This window comes from Excalfactoria chinensis, chromosome 5 (genome assembly GCF_039878825.1).
Source record: "Excalfactoria chinensis isolate bCotChi1 chromosome 5, bCotChi1.hap2, whole genome shotgun sequence".
Lineage (NCBI taxonomy): Eukaryota > Metazoa > Chordata > Aves > Galliformes > Phasianidae > Excalfactoria > Excalfactoria chinensis.
Genome location: NC_092829.1, coordinates 28,917,240 through 28,937,805, shown reverse-complemented (window position 1 = coordinate 28,937,805; position 20,566 = coordinate 28,917,240).

Genomic DNA, 20,566 nt, shown 5'->3' with positions numbered 1-20,566 from the left:
TGGTTCTTTATCAACTTGTGGATCAGAGCCTAGATATAAACACAGCTGGTGTGTGTTCAGCCACATCTTCTGCCGCTCCGCAAGTTACAGGACGCTGTTTGATGAGGAGGTCTTGTGAGGATGTTTATCAAGTCAGAGTGAGTTTGATAGAAGTAGCTGACATAAACATTCTACAGTGTGCCTAAAGCTTTTACAAAACAAGCCAGCCGAACAAACCAAAACACAATTACGCATGCAATTTAAACGAGAAATTGTGGATAACATTACATAAAATACTGTCGTACTTAAAAAATATGTCTGTAGGTTTCTGGGAAGTAGTTACTCTGTTAACAAAGGAGTGACTAAATTTTTTATTCACTCTCACATCACAGTACATCTGTTTTGTTTCATTTTATAAGTTTGTTACTAGAGATTAACATGTGATGTTTATTCAAGCTCTCTGTGCGTGACCTTCATTGGAACGAGTCCTGCCTAAGATGCTGCCGTGCTTTATCATGTGCTCCAACAGTTTGGACGTCTTATCCACGAGGAGTTTGGTGCTGTTTCAAGAGAAAGGGAATGATTGATCATGTTTATGGAATTTATTCCCAAAATCTGGGGTCTGATCTCAGTGTTAGGCAATGTAAGAAGAAGTAAGAAGAGGTTGGATTGTGGTTCAAGTGCATGCAACCCTGGTTTCCCTGTTGTCACTGCTGGAGGTGAAAAACAGTGTCCTTCTTGTCTTCAGTTCCATTTTTCTTTACAGAGTTTGGTCTTCTCTCAGCACAGAATTGCTACTGGACCAAAGCACGGGGATCTGTGGGGCGCTCCTTACCTTGCAGCCACAAGCCCCTTATTGTTGCAAGTGCAGTTTTGTCAGGATTTTGTTGCTGATTGGCAACACTTCACCTTGTATCAAACACCCGGGCTATGATACAATTAAAGAATGCACTAAAGAAATGAACAAACAGCAGAAAGCTGTCACGCCAGCCTAATGGGAAACAAGACTTAGTGCTCTCATCCCTCAAAATTAATTAGGGGTGACCATCTAGCTATATATTTAGAACATCCATTTCTCTCGAGTTTAATCAAGCAATCATCCCTTTTCTCTTGAACAGCACCGCATACCAAGAGCATATTCCAGTTATAATGGCTATCTTCACTGCCAGGAGCAGAGCTGTTTTTTAGTTCAATACCAGTCAGTAGTGTAACTCTGGATTTTAGCTACATTTGCAGCCCTGGGACTGAGGCTCAGAGCTCCTTTAAGGGCAGGATTCCTCTATGCTGAATCAAAGGTTGGAAATAATTCCTATTGATTTTTAAAAGAACAACGCTGATGTAGAAATGGAGATCCTCTAAAGCAAGCAGTTTATTATGAATGTAGATTTAAGTTGAACTTCATCTTATAGGGAGGCTCTGTTATACGTCCCATGTTTGTATGTTCATTATGCCAATACTGGATTGTGGCTGAGACAAAACTTTTATGATTGTCTCATATCACAAATTAGACAAGCTAAATATTTGTGTAGCTGATAGGAATCATCTATGGAAATGGAAATGCACCTTAGTAAATATTCTCTTTGCTTTAATTCCCCCTACTACAGCATTAGGAATCATTGCTTTCTATGTAAATAAAGCTAGCTTTTATCATACATTTAAAAAGACAGAAACGTACCCCAGACAGCTTAAAAATGTCCTGTCCTGTGAGATGTGTCAGTATGCATACATATACATACACCTACAGGCATATTCCACAGCTATATTCAAGACCTGTACACAAGTGTCTTTTGTGAACAGCAGTTATCAGTTGTTTAACAAAATGTTGTTACAGAACATGAAATGCAGAGAGAGGACTCTGGCGGAAGGTCAGCACAGCTGCATTTCTCACATTCTGCATGAGCAGAGCCTGACATGGCTTGCTGCAGTCCTAACTCTCTGTTGTTCTTTCTTCAGTAAATATATGTGAGTCCAGCAGGCTGTCTGGCTTAAGATGTGGCACTCAGAAGGATACTAAAACAACATTTGTCCCCCATCTGGCATTTCTTTTAGGAAAACACACAGGAACATGTTGCTACTGGAGTCTCAGCAACAGACTGAGGTTTCACATCCCTGGGGCTTATGGGATCTCACATAAACCTGCAGGCCTACTACTTCCTCACAGAAGGCCTGGCTGTGATCAGTAGTGTTAGGGTGAAAGAACTAATACAGCAAAGCAAGTAAACATTAAACAAAAGCCATCTGGATGTTCTGACTCAGGAGGAAAAAGAAAACAGGAATAACCGGGATGTAAAGAGAAGAACTAAGGCCGCTTGTGATGGTAGAACTGAATTTAGCCTCTTAAACTCTGAGCTTAAAGTGATGTTAATGTAATTCCTGTTGCTAGGTGAGCTGACAAACCTCCTTGTACCCATGGGCCCTTGTAATACAAATAAGGAGAAATTCAGTTGCAATCTGTGGTGTTTCTGAATGCAAAATCCTGCATCAGAACAGATGAGCTTCCTTATCTTTGTGATGGCCAAGAGATAGTGTAGAATCAACTTTAATATTACTGACAGCAGTCAGTGATGGGAACGAGGGCTTTGATCATCTGAATGAGAGCTTTGACCTTCAAGGAGCAGAGGAAGGTTGTGCCAAGTGTTTCTGGAAGTCAGCTTTGCCTGCTGAGATTGAGGGAGCATTTGTATTTTTATTGTATATCTGCTCCTGCATTACCCTCTACAAATAGAAATGCAACTCCAGTTACAGCGCCAGGTTCCTATGGATCTGGAACAGAGGTGATGCTTATAAACAAAATACCTCCCAGTTCCTACTTGAGTAATCTTTAAGAAAACACTGTAGTATGGTAAAAACACACTGTGACTGTTCTTTCAGTTCTCTGCTGTCCACTGCTGCCTTGTGAGAAACCGCTAATGAACCTACCAACTTCCTAATTAATGAACGCTAAAGAAAGAAGAAAGACAAGTTCTATCACTTCTGTCTTTATCAAAGACAAAGTGTTTTTACACTGGACATTTCAAGAAAGCAGTATTCCATTACCAACTTGCATATTTTTCTGTCTTGTGCAGAAAACCAAAGGGATGGAGTACTGGTGGGAGGATGGACGGGGTGAAAGCGAGAACATGCACAGATACAACCCTGCTTTAGCATTATTTATTTATTTATTTATTTATTTTTAATTGTTGTTGAACGCAAATGCTCTATCGGCATGTCGCGAACTATCTCGGTTTCTCCAACAGCTGCTATGTCGGGCATGTGCCACCGAGAGGCGCTGCTGCCCCGCGACCGCACGTACACAGGATGCCTGAAACCAGCGGCTGCCGGACCCGGCCTCATCAGGGGTCGGTGGGAGCGAGCGGCACAGCCTCTGTGCCAGTGCTTGGTGCCTTTGCTGAGACAGCCTCTTTGCCAGCTGCGAGCTGCTGGGAGATTCACCCGCTGGGACTGAGAGTGGGGTGCCTTTCACATTCAGACAGCGGCTGCTCGACGCGTTTCACCCTATCTGAGTTAACGCTGAGGCAACATCCCACCTCCAGGCCTCCACTCACTCGTTTCTCAAAAAGACCCCAAACTTTACCTTTAACAAAACCGATTTATCTCTTTTGTTCAACCCGTGAAAGAGGCTGACAAACATCAGACTCTGATCCCCCCTGCTGTAAACGTGGGGTAAAAAAAGCAGCAGCAGCGTCCACGGATTTATGTCAGATTGGTTCCGTTTGTGCTGAACCATCACAAAACCATTTCAGCCTTGAAACTGGCAGCTTAGCTGCATTGCTCTGAAGGTCCCGGTGACTGCGCCAGAGATAAGATTACAGAAGGCTTTTCCTTTTAGTGACATTTCTGCCAGCTTGTACTTCTGCCATGAATATTCTTTTTAAATAGTCCTCTCAGGGCAATGAAGAAAAACAAAAAAAATAAGGAGAACAAAGGAACTGTCATTGGTAATCCAAGTAGGATTTTTCTTCTGAGAAAGGATTAACGAAGAAGATAAAAAGCAGAATGAGAAGGCAATTAATGTTGTCATTATCAGCAATTTCTTCAAATTAAGTTGGCAAGCCTTGCATTCAGTGTGCAATATTCATTGTGGGCTGGCACCTGAAAAGATTTGTAAGAATTAGAAATGAGTGTTTAGAGCAGGGCTGTAGGAGCGCAGCCTGGATTTGGACCTTGGGTGCATTCCATGGGGACTCGATGGCAGCTCAAGCCCTGCACTGTGTCTCTGGGTCCCAGGCAGGTCCTGCATCGATTCACCCCTTCTTCTGATCTCTCAGGGAAAAGTTTAAGCACGTGAGTTTTTGGCAGACAATCAAACTGGAGCCTATGTGTTGTTCTGAGTTGTAGATCTATATAGAAACTATGCAGCAGACCTCAGCAAAATTAACTGAGTCTCCTGGGTTAGAGAGAGAAGGAGGCTAATAGCAGAATGGTGAAAGAAACCGAGCTGGGAATTTCTTTTTTTTTTCTGTGATACTGAAGAGCTTCAGAGAGGTCATCAAATGCCATGTAACTACTGATGAGTTTTAATAGAGTATGTGGTGGGGATGGCTGAAGAGCCTCAGATAATTTATGTCATAATGGGATTTGCATGGTGGAGAGTTCACTCCAGAGGGAGGAATGAAATGTCACTGAACATGTGGAATTTCAGAACAAAAAGAGCTGGTAGCCAATAAGCAAGGGTGAGACGCTAACATGACAGCCTCCTCCAGTTCATATCATCAGGCAAATACCATCAAGAAGTTGGTGTTGCTTGTGCCTATCACGTTCTAAGCTAATGCTGTAAAATTGTGGTCTCATGGCTTTTCTAGCCCCCCTGTCCCTCCTTTACCAGGAAATGCATTGGAATGTCTTGATTTAATCTAGATGCAGAAGAAAACTGCAAAAAATATCCTAGGACGAGGGATGTGCTCAAAAAATGTCACAAGAAAATGTCATCTCTTTGTCCCTTTCATGTCCTAGCTGCGCCCAACCAAGTCCACCAAGTTCACAACAAAAGCCAGTTGTCAGTGTTCACTGCTGCCCACTTAATCTCAGTATCACTCTTTGCCTTTTTCACTAGCTTCTCCTGTCCCGTGTGTCTGCAGCTCCTGCCTCTTTTCCTCCCAGCTTTCCCTGCTCTCTCCAGCCTTTGTCCCCCCTCCTTCCCATGCCCTGTTACTCCCTTTGTTGTCCCCTCGTGCTCCTCCTGCTGCCCCCCTGCCCCTGGTTTCTCCACGCTGCACCCAGTGCTTCCCCCATGCTATCTGCCCCACCACGCACAGCTGCTGCCCTTCCCTGCACCCCACCACTCCCACTGCTGCTTCGCAGGGCTGACCAGCTCTGCTTCCAAACAATGAGGCTTTGACCTCTTTCCCCTGGGAGAAGATTTCACAGCCAAACACGTCTCACTGGCAGGAGCTTTTCCTGATATTCAGCCCGTTTCCTTCTCCCATTGCTCCTACTTAAATCTCTTTATATTGAACTAACAGCTTGTGCCCCAGGCGAGGTGTTTATACCCCTCCTTTTATGACTATTGCAAAAAAGGTTTGAATGCAGATAGCCAGGCCAAGGCGAATAGGGGCACTGTGCATCCTGGTAATCAAGATCCTATCGTACCCAGAAGGAACAGAACAAACACACTTACTGTAACAAAAATTAGGCCACATGCCTTACAAAAATTCACCAAGAGCCAAACCTTGATCGGTTTTTATCCATTTGAAAGAAAGATACTAAGGCAGACAGCTGTGTCAACAGCCTGCGAGCCAGGGGCTGAGTGAACCTGAGCTCTTGGAGTGTGGGGACAGGGATTGGAGTAGTGAACACGGCCCAAACTGAACAAGCTTTGGTGCAGAGGGTGAACACTGAGCCCAGCAGATAGAGGAGAAAGACAATAAGCTCACGAGGTGCCCAGATGCAGGAAGTGGTGAGTTGGCGTAGTTAAAGAGGAAAGAAATACGGCTGGAAGGGTGGAAGAGAGCAGGGCAGGAAGGTTTTGGAGAAGCAGGGACATGGCTGAACCAATTACAGAGGCCTACATGGAAGAAATGGGCTGTGTGGGGTGAAGAGCAAGTGTATCCCACACATGGAGCCACATGAACAGTCCACAGCAGTGGCTGAAGCCAACTGTGAAGAGCCATGTATAAGGGCAAAAACTGTCTTCTGCGTAAGTATCTGAAAACTGTTCATCAGAATGGGGATTTAAGATGGATGCTATGGCTTCATTTCCAGTTTATAATTTCTGAAGCAGGCAACTGATGTCTGCACACATGCCTCAGTGGCTCATGTGAAGCCCAGAAGACCCCATACCAACCTACTCATCCCTGCTCCTGTGTGTGAAACTCAGTGCAGATGCCAAGGGCAGAACAGAGCAACCTGCCTGGCAGCCACTGCTGAGGGATGGGGACTTTCAGCTCCTTCCTTCCTTGCCCACCCACTGCACCACTCTGCCATGTACTTGGCCCAAGCACATGTCCACACCCTGTCATCAGTGGAGCCAGCTCACTCCACCACCACGGCTGTATCCACTTCTTTTTTAGCATCGGTTTTCTACTGGCTTCATAGAAAATGGCCAGAAAGCACCAGCATTAGAGCAATGAGCAGGCCAGGCAGATAAGCACTGTGGAGCAGGGATGAAGGGGGAGGGATAGGATTTCACCCCCTTGTCAGAGGTAAGGCATTATCATGGTTCAGCTGTACAAGGAACTATACCCTGAGCAAGCATCTTCCTTTTCTCCTGTGTTTTAAAACGTGCCAACCTATGTGTACCCATTAGCACATTGTAAGGGCTGCTCATTTTCCCAGTCTAGACAGGGATTTCAAGCAGACATTCAGATCTGCCTGGAGGCGTTGTACAAGGGTAGTCCTCAAAAGCACCTTTCAGAGGCTCAAAAGACAACTTCAGATAATAATATGGAATCTTGTTCTTAACGACTCAAATAGCTTATTCTGGACAGTCCAAAAGCAATAGTAGTAATACCAGCTGAATTAATAACAGTGAAAAGCACTCATTAGAAATTGTAATAGTGCTGAACACCATAACTGTTCACCTATAGTACATATTAACCCAGTTCCTTTTGTGCAACAAAGCTACTGCCACTTACAGCAGCCAATGGCCTGCCCTGAAGTTTTCTTGCTTTTGCATGTACAGAACATAACACTGCAACCTTCTTGCTCAGTTTTTTTGTCTTTCTTATAATTTTTCCCTTAGAGGGCTTCTTTAGACATAGCAAAGACTGCTTGGTAATTTTTATGTCTAGCCTTCTATTTCCCTTGCTACTCCCCCATGCAGTAATTTGTGTGGGGAAAGGTAAATCAGAGCCACATGTTCCCTTTATAAGCCATAGATAAAGGGCAGCAGCAATTCAGTATGCTGTGAATTCACCAGGATTATTCAGTATGTCATTAACTGTGGGGAAGATCCCGGCATCAGCAAGCTTCCTCTGTTCTGCACGTTCCTTAATTTCTTCTTAATTCCAGTGCAGGAGGCAGCTGAGCGAACAGTACAGCACACCAAGCATCCCCAGGCAGAACCCCACTGACAAGCTCCATACTTAGATGTGCCATGCAAAATACACAATATCTGATGAACCACAGGCACTTACTGAAGGTATGAAAGGCACAGAAGCATTTTAAAATGATTAATTTTACCATAATGAAAAGAGTTTTGACTTTTTTGTTCATTGGTAAAAAAATGTGTGAGGCAGACAACATGGAGAGCTTCTCCCAGGCAACTCTATTTGCTTGGAAATCCGAAACACAGTGTTTTTATTTTGAAACTCCATCACTGTAGTCTCTGTGTGTGTTTGTGTTTTAATCTGTCTTATCTCCTGTATTGGAGGGGGAAATGTGCATTGGTTGCATTTCAGGGGACATCACATCATGGGAGATACAGACCAATCAGTTTCTACAGCTCCCGTACAGGGATTAGCTTTATTACTGGATCAAAGAAAAAGTGCCTTTATTAATGTCATGCCTAGGGACTGCCATTCCACTGAGTCACAGCACTGTGAATCATGATCTATTCCAAAAATGTCAAGAGTATCACTGTGGAATTACACTGTCAGGAGAGGAGAACAAACCTCTTGGCCTTATTCTGGCTCTCATTTCTGCTCCCTGTGAGGTGCTTGGCATTTCCATTCAGACCGACCATGAATCCACCTACTGTTAGGTGAACAGTGTGAGACAAAGCTGACTATTAGAACAGGTACTGAATTCTCACTCCCACCAGATAACATTAGGAACTACTTGTTTCATCACACATTTCTGTAGTTTTGCATATCTCTTTGAAGTTACGTACGCACAGAAACATTTATGTGTGCTGCACTCATATCTACACTGGGAAACTGGTGAATTCCGTATACCATTCTGGGCAATACCTTGATACTGGAGCTGCTGGGCAGTGCTTGTGTGTAACATAGTTGCTTAAAATCACTGCTTTCCAGAATGAGTGTTTCAACATAATTACCATTCACTTTCAAGGAACACTTACCCAGTGTGCACTCATCATTTCTGGACTGCTCAGTCGTATTGCCTATAGCCACTGTCAGAAATTGATCTTTTCTTCTGCCAAACTGAGTGTCAGATGGTTTAATCTCTGCTGACACCAGGGCTGGAACATTTTTTCCCAGATCAATGCTGTTGTTCATCTCAGGCTGAAAGTCTAAGTGAGTGTTTCTCTCACCTCATGCTGGACTCTGAAACTTGCATTGCTTGTCTGGAGCTAGTAGGGCTGACTCTCAGTGAACAACACCCAGACGTCTTTGCTTCAAAGATGGAAGGCTTTTTCTGTCATACAGTGGGACCTCCTGATACTTCACTGGGACACTGCCAGCACTCAGTCTGACTTCTGCTCAGAGGCAGGCCCTGTCAGGAGATACTGTGCCTCAGGTACAGAACAAAGATCATCAATGTGACCACGCTCTTTTATCAGAAAATTAACCATGACTGCTGTAAGCCCCACACAGCATTTCACCAGTTTGTTGGCATAAACAAGGATGGAGATGCACCAGTTCACAACATGGTTCACCTGGCTATGGACCGAAGGGTGGCAGTGCCAGCCACCTGGTGCCAACATGGTAGACAGCTATCCTGCACTGCCCAGCAAGAGCAGGGTGTGACTGTCCTTCTTCCCCTGAGGGCCAGGCAACCTCAAGTCACTTCATGTTCATGTAAAACAGTGTGCACAGATATCTCTGAGGAGCAGCTCTTGGTGACTTAATGTGTCTGCACCCGGAGGACACAATGAGGCGTTCCTGGGCTTCAGTCACGGCCTTTCATCTGTTTAAATCCCTTTTACTCATCTTTACTCATTTCCTTTCCACCCTGCTCTCCTAACCCAGGCTTTGGTCAGGTGACACGGCTCTGGGAAGCTTTCCCACTCCACAGATAGTGACTCTGTTACCTCTGTTACTGTACATTTGTTTAATTAATTGCTCATTTTGTTCCTGTGCTGTTGTGCTGGCCCAGTACACTTACAGTATGCATGAGTGCCTAAAAGGTGACGAGGCTCCTAGGGTGACTCTGTCCCTTTCATTTATTTATAGAGCTCAAGCACATGATCCCTTATTAATTCCAGGCACCGCTAGCTCAGCCTGACTTGAGATAACATGGCACAGGCTCCAGGCCGTCTCAGCTGGCACTGACAGCATGCGGGGAAGTGAGGTCCCTGCTGCAGGGAGCGGGGCTGATCGGCCACAATCAGGAAAGCAATTAAACTTCATGTGGCTTTTGAACTGTGGACTCAAAGGTGCGCAGAATAGCCTTTGGCCACTCTAAAATCTTTTTATAAATGCTGTGAGTACTTAACAGAGGTAATTGTAAGGATATAAATCAAGGTTTCTATTATTTCTCAGGAGGCCAACATCTATCACAGAAGATCCTAAAATGAACGTGAAGGATAGACATTATGAGAATTTATGTAGCAAATGACTTCTTGTTAACAAGTCGTGTATGTAGCAGAAGTTGCAGCAACAGAAGCTGAGATGAGTGGTCTCATCAATGGGCTTAAATTCTTCTTATCCCCGGGCTTCTCTTTGAACTGTGTCAGTAGAGCTGCTCCTTGCACCATGCTTTGAGATGAACCAGGGCCACCAGGCAGCCCAGGCCACCAGCCCTCTGAGCCATAAAGCCGCCTTGCCAAGCTGCATCAAGTCTGGCACAAAGAATTTATTGTCCTGGATCCAGGCCCAAGGACTGTAGCTCTGGCTTTGCTTCTATCTGAGCAGTCTGGGACCAACATTTTACCTGCAGTTCACTTTTCACCATCTGTTAAACATCTTAAGACATTTGCACTGAACATCGAACTTGCCGAGTTCTGTATCCGTATAATTAATGAGCGTTTATGATGTGGCTGTTGGAAGACTTCCACAAGAGTGGAGCTTCTTCCACCCACAGGAGCTGTGCTGTCCCATTCATCCTCTGCACAGTCCCTGTGGGTGCGTGCAGCTGAATCACGCAGCACTGATCCGGATTTCCTTCTTCTAAAGAACTTATTTTTTCCAGTACAAAATGGAGATGCCAAAGAAGGTTGTTGACTTCATGTAATTTCTCTGAGGTGCTCAGATACCAAGCTGCTGAGCATACTCTTGATAGATGAGATTAGATAAGAAGGAGTGAGATCAAATAGCAGTTTTCTGTTACTACCTTCCAGACAGTTGAGATGGAGCTCAGATACTAATGAGATGGGCATCCTAGAAACACTTAAGAAAGATATGACATTGAGAAGCAACTAAATAAACCATTCTCTCCCCCTACACTTGCAGCAATACAGACATGTTCCCCCATCCCATTAAACTCTTCTCTGTCCCCAAGAGGCAGCAGTCTGGGTCTCTGCAGGTATATGATTTCAGGCCACTTCTATATGCCCAGCATGGCTGCTGGGTTTAAGTTCAAGAGGACTGGGTAGCAGTATGCAAACTTTCACGTGTGAAACTTTGAAAATTAACATACAAAAATCCCACTTCTTTTTAAAATTCACAGGAATGATTGCGCTGCTTTGCATATTGTTGGATTAGAGATCTAGGAGGCTTACAAAGTGTGGTCTTGCTAACAGGTTGAACCTGCTTCATTGGAAAGGATTTGACATATATTTTGTCTCAGTGAATGGATTCAGTGGAACACAAGTAGTCAGAAAGATGTTAGCATTAATTAGCTGAGAAGAGTGCCACTCTGCTGGAATTTAAGCCCCTCTCTCAGGGGTAATATTTGCCATCTAGTTTTTTGTTTTGTTTTGTTTTGTTTTGTTTTGTTTTTTCCCAGTAGTTAGAAAAGCCTTTCCAGCTTCCAGACAGACTTTGTCAGAAGTTATCATGGCAGTGCTGCCCACACTGAGCCAGCCCAGCTGCAATGCCATTAATTACTTGAAGAAGCTGTCATCCACTGTAGCCATTTGTCTCTCTGCCATGAGACTGGTGGGGCTGTGCTGCTGTCTGTACTACTTAGAGCTGCAGTGCCAACAAGTATTTCTAATACCCACGTCAGCCAGCTCTGTTCTCGGACTGTCCATACTGAAATGGACAAGAGGAGATTTCTAGAGTCTCTCATCTGTCACAGCATGGTTTCAGAAATCCTTTCCTCCAGGGGGAAGCTTCTGGATGTTCTTGGCATCACTGAACAATCTCTGTCAGTTGGTATTTAGGCCTTGGAGCAGTGCCCAGCTTTCAGATCCCACATGCTGCATGCAATGAGGAGTGCCCTTCCTGACCTAGTATCTAGGCCGTGACTATGGAGATTTGGGCCAGCACCTTCTCCATTACCTCTCTGGCGAGAGTCAGTTCTTCCAACGAGACACGGTCTGCAGAAGTCCCGGCACGGTGGTGTGCATTCCAGATTCCACTTCAATAATTCACAGGGGCCACAGCGTGCTACTTGCCATGCAGACAGCCGCAGTCTCTCACTTTTCCTTTAAATAAGGCATGCTCTCCTCTAAACACACAGAAAGGTCTCAGAGCTGACATGTATTTACTCTAAGTGGGCTTCTCAATCTTACCCTTTTGAAAAGAAAATCTGTCAGTATCAGAGGCAAGCCTAGTGACAGTCTGGTTAAGCTCATTAGGAAAGACTTGCATCATTTGAACTAGTTTGTCCACTAAATAAGAGAAAATCTCCTGGTGTCTGTCCCTTAAGCTTTGGGGATGTTGGAGTCCACACATGAGCTGCAAGGCACCAATGCTGTGTAGGCTTTTCAATAATAAAAAACAAATCTCTGTATCTGTAAAGTTGCTTTTTGCGTTGAAAGATTCACTTTCCTTCACCCACTGGATACAAAACTCTCTGCTCAAATCCTGTTCTTAGAGATGCTGTGGTTGCTTGTGAGCCACCAGCAGTGCATTGCTTTGCACACCTCAGACCCCTTCTTGTAGCCCAAAGAGCAGCTGCCAGCTCTGTGTGGCACAGCTGGCAAGCAGTGCCCCAGGTTTCCAGACGTGCAAGCACTCAGAGTCCTTCTGGACTACTGAGAAGTATGTGATAGAATAATTAAAGATGACATTTAGAAAGGTATTTTCCATTGTAGTCCCAGAAAGTCTCAGATTTCACCTATAAAGGGTGAAACTGGCAGAGCAAGGGCCAAGCTTTGCCCACAGAAAATTCCTCTGCTCTGCTGGAAATGGAGAACAGCTGTCAGGAGCGCACACGGCCCAACAGCTGAATGACCCCTATAGTGCCTGTACACAATCGATTATAAGGAGTCAAGATCTGGCACTGCCACATCCCTGTGAGCTGCAAGGCAGGTTGTGAGCAGAAGGCTGCAGTGCCACAATCACCTGGAAAGGCTTCATCCCCCACGCACATGGTATCCATAGTCAGTATCCAGGAGGCATGCAGCTTGTTTTGTTCCAGACTGCTAGAACAGGTGGGGTCAACAGCACGGTACATCACTCAGCCCTTAGCCATGTTCAAATTCTACAGAGCTTTACAGGATAAAAAGGCAGCAGCTGTACCAGTGCTAGGCTATTTCCAGGTGTTCTAGTTTAAATACAGCACCTGTTATCCTGCTAACTGGATATTTTCACCACAGAGGTATGAGGGAATATCAGTATTAGCAGCACCGAATATCTAACAATCATGAATCAAACCACAACAAGGCAAAAGCTTGTTTAAAGGTCCATGTTTTTTAAAAATAGTGAAAGTGTAGGATTCATTGTATGAGCTGACAGTGTTGCTCAGCTGTATATAAGATTGTCTGGCATTTAAACCCAGCACACAAAATGATCTGGAATCAGAGTAGAATGGTAGCTGACATTGTAAAGTTGAGCAAGCCAGAAAAGGAGGTGTGGTACCAGCTGCCTGTATGGTACTCCCCTGCCAACAGCTATCCGTGTGGTCCTGTGCAAATCTCTTGGCTTCCCTGGACACCAGTGGCAAGAACATTGTGAAAGGTGGAGGCATCTCCTCACTGTGCAGTGAGGTGTAGTGAAGATAGAGGTAGTGTTAGGGAGGTGGGTGGGAGCAGCAAGGCTTCTGAGATTTGTCCTACATCATCAAAGTAACAGACAGTTAGGGTTGTCCTGGAATCAGAAATAGAAATTACTTATGTTAAAACTGTTCAAGTTAAAACTAAGGTACTAAGTAAAACATCTCCGTCTCTAAGAAGAGCCCTACAACCCAGTTATGATACAACACTGTGTACAAAAGCCTCACTAGTCTTTCTTCTTTGGCTGTACTGAAATGGAGTGTTCTTGTCTTATTTTATACCAAAAGTTAATCAGGTATTGCCAAGCAGGAGAGACGCAGTCTCAGAATTTATCAAATTGAATGAGTCACTAGGAGGACTCCATCAAATAAAATATCTTTGGTGCAACCTAAGTTCAGCTATGACTCTGCAGTGATGTCTTCAGACAGGCTGCTTACAGTCCTCGTGGAAAAGAGCCCCCAGTTGCTGTCAGGGTTCTACTCTGCCAATGGAAACTGGTGAGGGTATGCCCAAGCAGTGGCAGGGAAGGCTGCACTCCCATCACAGTGCTGCCTGCATGCCCCCTACAGCTCCTTTCAGTCCTTCCACTTTTCCCTGCTGGTCTGTGCTGAAGCTGAGCAACCAGCACAACAAAGACGGCCTAAAGCAGAACTAGTTTGTATTTTCTAACCAGCTCTCCAACACTGTTGTGGGTTAGCAATACAGTTCCACTTCTGACTCATCTCTAGAAATGAACTTCCTTTCTTTCTGCCAAAAAAGGTGACCTGCAAGCCAGTCTGATGCAAGGTAATTTGTTCTGCTTATATGATGACTTTGATAAGGCACACAGATTAGTGTTCTTCCTTCATAATAAAGCAACAGTTTGTTTATGTGCTGTAATCCAGAGTGCTTTTATTTATTTATTTTTTTTATGGTGAGAGCCTGAATGTGACAATAATCTGGACAGAAATGTTGGTTGTAAAACTAAAGAGCCCTTTAAGTACGCTGTTGCTGTCTGCCTCTCGCTTGCACATACCCCCAGTCCTGGCCCCTCTCAGCAGTCACAAGATAAGCTTCGAAGAAACAAGGCCATTGATTGACAGCTCATTAGAAGTTGCAAGAGCAGCAAAACACAAACTGGAGCCCGTGGCTTTCTGTCGGCTGGGCCAGGAGGCGTGCTGGTCAGCAGTGGCCTGAGAGGAACAAAGACCGCAGGAGACACCGGAGGAAAACAACATGAAATTTTAATGGTGTGCTCGAAAGGCCAGGTGTAATGGATCAGGGCCAAGGCCTCCCCTGTCCCCCCCCGTCCCCCCTCAATCGCCTATATTTACATTCTATATATAGGCACAGAGAGTATAGGTTGTGCCATGTGGCACGTACACATGCACATGGATTCAGAGGATCCTGATTTCAATATGCCAGACAGAATTTTTCTGCAAATCCATTTATAAATGAAAGACTCCAAGTATATACAGTGTTAATATCTGTACATATTAGATGTCACAGCTCTAGTCTTAGATAAGGGCACACACGGAGCCAAATTCACCCCTGCAGTGAAAGCCAGGCAAGTTTTACTAGGAATGAATTTGGCTTAATGTGTCTGCCTGTAGCTATGTTTGTTTTTACAAATCCTGCTTATCCTTCATGTAAGCATATTCCTCATAGTTAGGACTTCTACCAGGCACATGCCAATCCACCTCCAAGCCATTAGCTGGGATGTCTGTTTCTTCAGCATCCCTCGGGGTCCTCCAAGCCCCCAGCCCCTGCTGGAGGGCGCTTGCTCTTCAGACATCACAAATCCCTCTTGGCAGGCAGGCTGGTGACCACCCTGCCTGCATCCTGAGAGTGAAAAATGGCAGAGAGGAGCTCATAACAAATTAATGCAAGGATAATTAGCCTTGGCCTTTTGTATAGAATGTCATCTGACAACGGTCACAACTGATTTTTAGTTGAATTTTTCCAGTGGCATCCTCTTCTCAGTTTCCTCCTTTTCTTTTTGTTTAACATATAGGCAGATGTGCTTGGTTCTGAAGGCTGAATTACATCTAGTTCTGCAGGTTATTTAGCCTGATGTCTTGTGTAAGTACTCAGGAAAAGAGCAGTTACTTCCTTTTCATGGGTAGTCAAACACAAGGTCCTCAAAGTTATCTTTTTGCAAGCTTTCTTATAAGGAGACATTCATTATATCAGTGGATCAGCAAGGCTAGACTATGTTTCTTTTAGCATCTTAAGACATTAAGTATGTGAAGAGTAATTCATAGGATTCTTCTAGATCTGGGATGCCTTGAAGAAAACCCTAGCAAGAGGAGATGTCTATAAGGACATACAAGTGGGCAGCAGTAGCCACTGGCAGACTACTTAAGCACATTCTGCTGGAATTTAGGCAACGTTCCTACTTCCTTGAAGACTTTACAGGCTGAGGAGAGGCAGTACTTCGTGCAATTAATAATTCAGTTAAGTCAGTGGTACTACCTGGACATAAAGCTGAGGTAAAGAATCATGCAATCTAAAGTTCACTTGCAATTTAAGAAAATTTATCTCTGCTATCACACAGTAATAACATTTTTCACTTCTTTAATATGTTTTCTCTTCAGATCTCAAAACGTTATAATAGTGATGTGAAAAATCATGTCTTGATTTTAGCAATAGAGATACCAAGTTCCAAGACAGGCAGTATGATCTTCCTACAATCCCTAAGGATTTGTTAGGAGCCATTATTTACTCCTGTGTACTCCTTTCTGCTCATAACACATCTAATTTTACTTTCACTTGACCACTAAATGTACTGATAATTCTTCAAAAAAAAAAAAAAAAAAAAAAGAAAAAAATCTTCCAAAATTCTGCCTGCAATGAATGTAACACTACAAAGGAATAAGGATCAGAGCTCACATAATCTGTGCATACAGAAATCAACAGGTCACAGTAGAAGTTTGTGGACTGGGAGCTCTGAGGGAATCATCTAATATACAGAAAGCCTGTGTGTATGTGCAGGCAAATATCCTCTCAAAACTTGCTGTCGCAGCACAGCTCTGAGCCAATACACAAAAAGGCACGAGATGTAACCTTTCTCTGGTATTGTAATCCAGCCCTTTCCTAAGTCGTTGCTCCCCAGCCGCAGTGAATTGAAAGGAAATATTGAAGCAGGCTGCTCATTCTTCTGCGCTGTGGCTGTGGGGGCTTCCTCAAGACCCGCCAACACAAAGCAAAGCCCCTTTCTGCAGGGACCAAACATTCCCGGGGGGCCCTCACATATCCCTCCATTGTGATTTCCCTTCCAAAATAGTACAGAGCTTTACAAAAAGCCCAAAACACAATAGTATGACTCAGCAGTTTGGAACTACAGGCCAGCTCACGTGAAGGTGTCATTGCCATAACCCAGAGGCACTCTCTGCACTGAGGCTGGGCAAAGGGATTCAGACACTCCACTTCCATTCCAGGTGTCTCAGGCAGACACGTCAGCTAGTGCTAGATACTGGAAAAGCAAGTGTTTCAGGAAAACATGCATGGAAATGCCATGGTTGTCCAACCTGCCCATTTATTTTTAGGAGTATCTCAGACTGGGTAATAAGAATCACTCACACACTGGGCCTGCTTGACAACAAAGACGACTCAATCACAGCTCTAGGCCTCTCAGTTACTGTGCTATTTGTGAAAGTGCTCGGACAACAGAAAGCACCAATTGCAGCCAGTACTGCTCGTGGTGCAAGCCAGGCTGGTGTGCCCAGGTCCCCTTCTGTGGCTGGAGAGAACAAGGGAAAGGCAGCAGAAAAAGGAGGCCAGGTAGTGGAAGGAAAGAGGACTGGCAGAGAGCCAAGGGGATTAAACATAAAGTGAGAAGGAGTTGGGAAACAGCAGAATTACAAGAAAGAAGAGATAGCAGCCAACTGTAAGGAAAAAGAAGGGGAAAACATGAACATGAAAGCTAGCCTAGCCAGCGGTGGTCCTTGGTGTTAGTCCCGGGACAGACAGCAGTGAGTCAGCACAGTGCTTTCCCAGGGGAACAGCCGGCGTACGTCATGCACAGGGAGAGAGGTTGTTACTCTTCCATCACCCCACATCTCTCCCTCACCCCTGCTAACCACCAAGAGGTGGGACCTGACCCTCCTGACCAGCCACAAGCCCTGCTGGCACCATTATCCCCCCCACGCCTCCTCCTTCTCCTCCAGCGATTCCCTTGAAACTGGCCTGCTGCCTACTTGAAACCCTGGCGAAAGCTTACGTTGCCCTCAGGTTCACTGGTGCCTGATCAGCTTTCAGCCTTCCCATTTTATTGCCGCAAAGTCTTCACATCAATAAAGAGTGAGTTTTGTTTTCCCACCAGCTTTCCCTCACACCAAAAATTCTGGGCAGAACTTTGAAAGATGTGTGCGTGCCCCGGTGTGACTTCAGTACCCACCATACACACAGACGCTTGGAAATACAGCCATTGGGGTATGCTGCTTCCCAAAAGAGCAGCTCTTCAAAATGAAGCATGCTATTTATCCAATTGAAAACTTGCTTTTCCCATGGAATTTTCTGAAACTGTTATGTTTATGTCTCCTTTTAAAGAGGAGACAACCCTGGTATTTTTGCTTTTTTTTTTTTTTCCCCTGTTGTTCCAGACTGCTCTATTTTCAGCAAGCAACCTCCCCATTTTTCTTTTTTTTTTTTTTTCTTTTCTTTTTTTCTATTAACGAAAACAGATCATTTTAAAAATTGGAAGGAAATAATGAAAATCAGTCCAGAGAGTTTCATGTTCTGTTATGAGTTCTCCCCGCGTGCGTCGATCTGCTCTGCCTCTGCCCACCCTCAGCACCTGGCAGTGAGCTGGAGTGAGCTCAAGGGAAGGTAAACTCCCTCCTGCTGAATGGCCAGTGCCAACTGCCAGCACACTTAGAAGGCTTTCCACTAAATAATCACTCATCTGTAGCACCTGAAGCACGCACTAGCCAAGTGGCCTCTCACTGCATGCTGCATCATCATCAGACCAGGCCACAGGCCAGGTCCCCACAGGTCCCCTGCCTGCTGCAACATGGTCCCAGTAGTGGGCAACCTGACAGATTTTCCTGGGGGGGGCACAGAAATGAAACAAAGATCATAAGAAACAGTGAGCACCTCTCCAGATTTAAGGAGAGACGTTACGGTAGTTTTGTAAGAGGATCTCATCTATCTCTTTAATAAATAAAGAATTTGGGTGACACAGGACCTTCTTGTCTCCAGTGGAGGACATTTTTTCCCCGGGGAACCTGAAGCTCAGTTATTAAAAATGAAAATCTATCTCAGCCTTTCAAGTCTGTTCTTGGAAACACCAGCTGTTAAAAGGGGGAGAAGAAAAAAGAAGCCAAACCAAAGGGCCCTTTCAGGCAGTGTTCTTCTGTGATCTCGGGACCAGGACAGCTGTACCCAGCTACTCAAAGGAGAACAGGTGAGCTATGATGCTCTATGCATATCACACAAAAAATGCTGAGTTTCCTCTGAGTTGCTCTCTACCTCAAGTGCCAAGCTGCACATTCAGATTTCAGATCCAAAGGAAACCTCTTCCCAAAACTGATGCATCTCCCCGAACTGCTGTGGGAAAGGGATTTGCAGGAGCATTAGAAGTGCTGTGAGGGATTCGGGGACCATCAGTTGCGAAGAGTCCTTCAGGAAAAAATGTAAGACATCCCGTTCTGCCAAATTGCCTTTAGATTTGTTTTCCAAGACTGGATATTTTTCAGAAAGTAGTTTGTTTGTTTGCTTGTTTCCTACCAAAATTACTAAGTCTAACCAATCTGCTCCTACTGGAATTTGGAGGTGATTTACCACTGGATTTGCTAGGTGAAGAGTCAGGTTGTCAATTTATTCTCTTAGTCCTAATAGGGATAAACAAACAAACAGACATAAAGTCAACATTTACAATGAGCACAGTGAAAATTAAAAAGCAAAGTAGCAAAAGGAGATTTATCTACCTCTGCCAATGAAAGTGGATTTTCTTTCTCTGCCTTCATAGCCACCATTAACTTCTGTGTTTTACACACAAAAGAATTTCTAATGTGTGGAGAGTTTATTAACATCGTTTTCTGAAGACAACATCAGAAAGAATATTCTATGGAGGGTGAAACAGAATATAGATTTGCATATGAAAACAAGGGATCTGAAGTCACAAACAACTGTGTCTCCAGTTCCAGACCCTGCTGAAGGGTACCCAGAGCTGACTGAAGATTCAACATCCTGTAAACTCTTTATGAAACTGACAGGAAAGCCTCTACTGTAGCAGCAGAGTGGAAGTTCTTTATAATTTTCTGTTCTATTTTCTTTTGTAGATAATAATGTCAAGCAGTTGGCAGGTTCTAACACTAGGTATTTCTTTTGAATTACTGGCTGAATTAGGCAATTCTGGGTTTATTCCCAATTTTATTTTATTTTATTTTATTTTTTGCTTCAGTTTAAATTTTATTGCATTCAGGACTTAAATGCTCCACTGTGCTGAACACCCACAGTGGTCCTATAATGTAATAGAAAACATAAACCCTCCATGCTAGGGGTCAAATTTCTCTGCTTTATCTTTGCATTCAGGAGAGTCGAACTATTTTTCCACCCTTTTCCATCCAAATGCTTTTGAGGTCAAACCTCAAGAAGTAACACTGAGCGTTTCCCAAAATAAATGGAATACAGTGTGTTGGTTGCAGCCAAAGGTCCACTTAGCCCACTGTGCATACTCTGACAGCTCTGACAGAACACACGACGTTGAGGCGGTATTCCTCTTCCATAAGATGGAATGACAACACGTCTGTGTTCTAGTTCTTCTGGGACCACACGCAGTGCACTTTGCTAGGACCTGGTTCTGCAAAGACTTCACTAATCTGTATCTGTACTCAGTGAGTAGCCCCGAGAATAATAAAAAATCAAGGAATTCAAAATACGTGCACATGTCCAAGGATAGAGCTTAGTACTGTCACTCATTCAAAAAGCAATGGAAAAGTAGACTGGGAACATTATTATTGTTGTTATTTTTTAAAGTGATTAAATGTTTCACTTTGATACTTTTAACTTATTTCAAAATCAGATTTTTCCACCTGAGTAGATTACAGCAGGGTTCGAGCCACAGAATCAAACAACCTTATACAGGCAGAGTCCTGAAGGCAAATTGAAGAGTATGGAGCCAGCCCTAGAGGTTACACATGAGGCAGCTGTGACATTTAGCAGTACATCATTTTTCATGCAGCAATACAGAGGAAAGACCTAATTCTGCCAGGCAGCAAG